Source organism: Brassica oleracea, chromosome C7 (assembly GCF_000695525.1).
Source record: "Brassica oleracea var. oleracea cultivar TO1000 chromosome C7, BOL, whole genome shotgun sequence".
Lineage (NCBI taxonomy): Eukaryota > Viridiplantae > Streptophyta > Magnoliopsida > Brassicales > Brassicaceae > Brassica > Brassica oleracea.
In genome coordinates this window covers 28,008,595-28,016,155 of record NC_027754.1, presented here as the reverse complement: position 1 = coordinate 28,016,155, position 7,561 = coordinate 28,008,595, and positions in this window count along the sequence as shown.

Here is a 7,561-nt window from a genome sequence, read left to right as displayed (position 1 = left end):
AATATGAATTAAAATTTGTTGGAATTATGTTATATATTGTAACATTAAACCAGTTTGATAAATGTGTGTTCTCTTCATATATAATAGTGTTGGAATATTAATCTTTTTGACATATATAGTTCATTCATGCTATGATATTAGTATGCATATCCCCTATATATTAATCCTGGAGCATTACAACATGTTTTTGTAGCCACGTGTCATCACGAGGATGATTCTTAGAATTCTTAGAAAAATAAGTTGGTCCATATAAACATATACTATGATTTTTATTAAATTACTATCAAATTAATTAGTAGTGTACAAATATTAATTAAAAAAATAGATTTTTTCTTATATGTTATATTTTAAAATTTTAAAAATGACTATAAATTACTAAAAAATCCCACATTAAAAAATTTGTAATCAATGGTTTAACTTTTTTTGTTCAAGCAAGATACAAATGATCATATATAGTAAGGGTGGGCGCTCAGATACCCGTTCGGGTTCGTATAGGGTATTTAGGATTTCAGGTATTTCTACACTTCGGATAGGGTTCAGATATTTAAATTTTCAAGAAAAATAAATAAATAATTTATATTTTAAGTTTTTTTGTGTTTAAAATATACTTTTAACTTAACTGGTTTTCTAATTTCTAAAAGATTAAACTATTAATAGGTTTGAAAATAAAACTTTAAAACAGAAATACACTAATTTGGCTGTTGTTTTGAAATTTTATATGCAAATTTTGTTTATGCAAGAAACAAGTGCTTGATATGTATTTTAAGTGAGTAGAAATTGATTTTGTCCATAACTATATGTATATTACCTAATTTTGAGCAATGTGCATCATTAATATAAATATTTTGAATACAATAAGAAAACTAAACTAGAAATATAAGGTTAAGTATACTTATGTTTGGTTATCCTCGGATATCCATTCGGGTTCGGATAGTATCCGTTTTGGTTTGAATATCCAATCTCTCTGAATTTAATAACCGTTTGGGTATTTTGCTACTTCGGTTCGAATTTTCGGATTGGATTCAGATACGAGTTTGGGTATCGGATAAAATGTCCAGCCCTAATGAATCATATGAATACGAAGTCTCATTAATAGATATTAATATTATATATATATATATATATATATATATATATATATATATATATTAATATCATTTGAAATAAATTATATACCATATAAAAATATAAAAATATGTTAATTTCAAAATTTGCAGTGAAAAACTATTAAGATCTTAATATTTTAATTTTGAAATTTGTATTGAAAAATTTCACATTAAAAATTTTGTGATAACAGTTTAAATTTTTATTACAGCAAATATATAAATGTTAAAAATCATATGAGTAGGAAGTGTCAATAATAAATATTTATATTAAATATACTATGTATCTATGTCAATATCACTAAAATTTAATTTATACCATATAAAGTAAAGAAAATGATTATTTTAATTTATTTACCAAAAACGTGATTGTAAATTAACAAAAAGTATTGATTTTGAGTTATGTGCTTACTCTAATGTATATACTTTTATGCATACACATTATTTTTTAAATAGGTGGTTTCTAATTTCTTATTTGATCATGACAATTCCAAAAATACACTTCTTCAAATATAAGTGATTTTTAATATTGAAATCACTATATATTATTTTACTCAAATTAAATAATTTAGTCTTGATTTTTATTCCTAACATGCTTTTAATGAAATATCATGACAAGATTCCAATAACCTCCTTTTGAGTTTGTTCGAAGAATGAGAGATTTGATCATTCATCTAATATTTGTTTTTCCTTAATACCCTATCTAGCTATTATAATTGTAAGAATGAGAGATTTGAACTATTCTTTTTATGGTTTATCGTTTGATAAATCAAAATTTTCTTTGGTTATACATAGTTTAGATATACTAGAATAACAAAGTATTCTATATATTGTTTATCTGTATACTCTTAAGTAACTAAACCTCAGAAGCGTAGGCTAATAAAATAAGTAATTTGTTTTGTTGTTCTTGAATTAGAAGATTTTTAGACCGAATTGGTGAATATATACTAGACAGACATTTATATTTCGAGTCCACACTTATATTCTATAACAGCTTGATATATTAGACTTGAACACTAACATGTTAATAGAGTTTGCCGATGATTTTCTTCAAAATTTTGATTCTTAGATGTTTATCTGGAGTGGAACTAATTTTTACAGATGTCCATCTTTTTAAATTGACACTTATGTAATTCACTGAATTCATGGAAGAAGATAAAAAAGAAACTAAATTCATCAATGAAACAGAAACAAGAATGAAAGCACAATTTTATAGAGATAGAAAATGTAATCACTTATGGAGAGTCAAAGGTAAACAAATCGAGAGCATAAAACCTAATCACCTTTCATTATATACAATCGATGTTGTCTATTTGGTTTTGGTGATTTGTGTCAGCCGCAAAACTTAATTTCATTTTGTGCATATGAAGTCTTAAAAATAATTAAAATGAGTTGTAATACGTTAACTCTTCAACACCGATTATATATAAGAGACTTACATTTGTATTTTTTATTTTACAATTGATAAAGATTGTAGTGTTGCAAAATATTAAAACCATTTAATGAATAAACATTATTATAAAAACTCACCCTGCACATGTGCGCGAGTTATCATCTAGTAGATGATAAAAGTCTGTTTATGTTTAATGTATTCGTTCATTTACATATTCATTTTTTATATATATTGTTCGTCCATTTATGGTCGGAGTAGGAGATGTAAGACTTTATATATAGTGATTAATAAACTAATTTGGTATAGTTTTTAAATATTAAAATGAAATGGTCGTTAACTCAATAGAATATATAAACACTAATAATAGTTAACTAAAGCTTTATACATACGATATGTAAAGAGGTTAAATGTTTAATCTACGAAGGGAGTGTAAATTAAAATTTAAACATTAATAAGAATATTAGTTTTGTGTTAAAAATTATGACATCAATTGTAATGTTACACTAGATTTTGACCCACGCTTTCGAAGCGCGGGTTTTTCTCTGAATTTTATATAAAGTTTATGAATTAGTATTTTGAAGTTATTGTACATTATTATAGTATAAAACCATATGATATCAAAAAAGAGAATTTGTTTAAATTATATAATTTATGAATTAATTTATTTAAGATTTTTAGGTACACTTTTATATAACTCTATTTTAGGCATAAACCTTTTACCAGACCGGAAAAACTTAACTAAAATTGACCTGGAAATATAGGTGCGGTTTGGGTCTAGATCTAGGGAAATGTACATATTCAATTTTTTTGGACCTGCGGATCTCTTTTTGAGTCAAGATCATATCTAAGTTCTGATCGGGTACCCAAGTACCACAAATATTTTGTGTATATTAGGTATACTAAGTGATTTTCCCGTGCTCATGTACGGATATAAACATTTCTAAAGTAAATATATTATAATAATTGATTGCTACTTAATTTTAATTTTAAATTAATTTATATGCATCATTTATATTAATAATATTGTATTACTTTAATTATACATATCTAATCGGTATTGTTGTTTTTCAGTCGATTTAGTTATCATTTGGGTAAATTGGATTGTATCTATGAATTCAAGTGTAATATTTTTTATTCTATATATTAAAATTTTGATTAATTTCTTATTTGCATTTTGGTGGTTAATTATACATATCTTATTTTACAAACGAACTAAATTGTAACAGTCGGTTAAGATTTTATTTTCATTTTGATATGTTTTGAGTTGTCCTATGATTTATATTTATAAAGTAAATTACTATTCTTATAAAATTATATATTCTTATCGTAGTTAAATCTATGATTTTAGATATAAGTTGGATTAGTCGAATCACTAATGTTGTGAGTATACTGAGTTATATATATTCTTTCAAATTCAAAATCAAGTACAATTATTTTTTATTCTAATTAAATCAAATTTGCATGTATTTCGTAATATTTATCAAATTATATGTTGATGTTTTTTTAAAAATTATTAGAAAATAAAGCGATGATCAATATGAAGTTATATGCGTAAGTAGCTGATAAATTTTTGAAAGCTCATGAACACATATCAATATTTATAATAATTATAATATTCAATAAGTTCTAAATAATTTATGCCTTTGATTTATTGAATGAAAACTAAACTTTATTTTAAATAATCTTAAAAATTAGAATTCAGATTTGCTTTGGTATTTTGATTATGGTTCTATTAAGTTCCATAAACATAAAAGCATAAAATTTAAAAGCAAATTTAATATTAAGAAAAAATAACTTTAATAATGATTAAATATAATATATGTACCTCATTAAATTATTTTGTAACTATTTGATAAATGATGTTTATTTTAAAATTTTATTTTTAGTTTTTTTAATATCTCTTAAAAATAATCACTAAAAAATTATGATTTTATTTAAAAATAATAATATATAAGTAAAATATAATTTATCAATATTTTTTTGTTGTACTTGAAAAATATCATAGTCAACTAAATATATGAAAAAGAAATAAAACATTTCAATATTACTAATTATAAACTATTTTTAGACAATTAAACATATATCAGTTTACGTTACTCAATTATTTTATATAATCATCTAGAAAATATATAGATATACAAAATTATTTGATTACTTTGAAATTTTTTGTATTGTTTAAAATGATATTTTAAAAGAAATAATATTTATTTTTCTAATATCAAGATTATATGTGTAAATTATTTTTTAATGAAATCACATTATATAGAAATTTATAATTTTCATCTAAGAAAATATAGATGTAAGGAAAGTATTTTATTACTTCAAAATTATATTTTATGTTATTTAACAATATTTTTAAATGTAATATTACTATTTTGTGAACTTTCTTTTTTTATGAAATCATATTATATATACATATATTTTTGTTGTTCAATTTCTTTTTTTAACTTAATAAAAAATTTCCTTTTTTATTATATGTATATATTTTCGGAAATTTTTTAAAAGGAAACTAAATAAAAAAATAAATAATAGTATTTAAAATGTAAATTAATTCATTAAGGAAGTCAGTGTAATCAACTATCGTGAGAATTAACGTGAGAGCGACACATAGACAACTGACTTCTCAAATAATATTATAGAGATTAGATATTTTAGTTATATTTTTGGTATTACAAATAATTTTAAGTTTTGGGTTCAGGTTTTCGATTTAGTTTTGGGTTTCAGATAAAATTTCAATTTAAAAAAATTATTTTGGATATTCGGAAAATTGTTTTTTTTAATTCCTCGGATCAGATTTCAGGTAAATTTATGGGTCTTTTGGGTATTTCAATATTTTGGTATTTTTTTTGGGTTTTCGGGATATTTCCGTTTTCAGTATTTCTTTGGATTTTAAGTATTTCATGTGTTTTTTTGGTCCTGAATACTCAAACCTTTCCGGACCCATTATGTATCCAAAAATTAGAGGTAATTGAATTATGGTTCCAAACCAACCCGGACACAAAATGAACCAACCTGAACTTGAACCAAAAATTTTGAAATACCTAGTTAAGTCAAAATTTTAAGAACCCAAAAAGAACTGATCAGTATCCGAACCGAACCTGAGCCCAGACCTACTCTATCATTATATTTTGTGTGTATTTTATTAAAGTAATATTTGTTAAGACTTTAACTTGACATATTTTTGGCTAATTTAATATTATAAATTTGTATGGTTTTTAATAAGTTCAAACTTATTTTAAATAGCAAATTTTATTATAATTACTTTTTATAAAAATTAATTTAATGCAAAATATATAATTTTGTTTTTCACAGATGGTTTGATATACTAAATTTAATATTACAAATATTTGGAACTATATAATGTAAGATGATATGGTGTAATATGACGTATGATATATTTAACTTTTGAATGAGTTTTGAATTCTATTAAAGTTAGTAAAATAATTGGATTTAAATAGCATATCTACAGTATACTCTTCTTTTGTTTAAAATATTTTTTAACAACAAATGTTATGTCTTGGTTCTTAAAAATAAGGTAAAAATATAAGAATATTCAGTTTTTGATTTGCATATTTTCTTGAAGAATAGGAATAAATATATTTGTTGTTAAAATAAGTTTAACTATTTCTAAAGTACTTCCGGATTATTTCAAACTATTTAAATAGTTCTCAAATATTTCACATTGTTAAGATTTACCTAAAATTTGTATAGATATTATTTAAAAATATTAAATCTTCTATACATTAAGATTGACGGTAAAATCATGTAAATGTTATTCTTTATCAAAATGTGGTAAGTTATAATAAATACATTCAAATTTGGTTTTCCAGATTAATTTCAAAAAAGAATAGTATAATATGTATATATATATATTATATCTTGTTTGTTGACTATAGTGTTACAAAAAATAGTTTTAGAAGTTAAACAATATGTGAATTAAATGTTATAAGTTAAAAAGATTTCTTCTTTGGTAACACATAATTAAAATTTAGAAGTTTTTTTGCGCAACTATAAAAAACTTAAATTTAGAAGTTAAAAATATGTTGTCAGGTAGGGTTTATAAAAAGAAAGGTTATATGGTTGAGTCTGTATTATAGTTTATGAATATCTATGCAAATTTCATATATAATATGACCACGTACATTTATAAGGTTTGTGTTGGACTATAGTTTTAATATATAAATGGTATATATCACTGTCAAGTGTCAACGTATGTAATTGTATATATAGGAAAGAGTTATTCTTGGGTTCACCCCCTAGGGTGAACCTTTAGGTTCACCAACCAATAGAAAATTGTCATTTTAAATCTAGTATCTTTTAATTAAGGAAACCAAATAACTTGGCAAATTATATTATTTTTTCAAAATAAAATTTAAAAATAAATAAAAATAATATATAAAAAACGAATTCAAAAAAAAAATAATGTTGTCAACAAAACACTAAACCCTAAACTCTAATACTAAACCCTAAACTCAAATCCTAAACCCTAAATCCTTGGCTAAACCCTAAATCCTTGGGTAAACCCCTAAACCCTTGGAAAAACACTAAACATGTTGTCAACAAAACACTAAACCCTAAACTCTAATACTAAACCCTAAACTCAAATCCTAAACCCTAAATCCTTGGCTAAACCCTAAATCCTTGGGTAAACCCCTAAACCCTTGGAAAAACACTAAACATGTTGTCAACAAAACACTAAACCCTAAACTCTAATACTAAACCCTAAACTCAAATCCTAAACCCTAAATCCTTGGCTAAACCCTAAATCCTTGGGTAAACCCCTAAACCCTTGGAAAAACACTAAACATGTTGTCAACAAAACACTAAACCCTAAACTCTAATCCTAAACCCTAAACCCTTGGGAAAATCTTAAACCCTTGGGTAAACCCTAAACCCTTGGGTAAACCCTAAACCCTTGGGTAAACCCTAAACCCTTGGATAAATTCTAAATTATAAATCTTAAATACTAAACTCTAAATCTTAAAAATAAATATTTTTTTTTAAATAATCTTTTCTTAGAACTATTGTTATTTTTATTTATTTAATTTTTTATTTTTTATTTTAA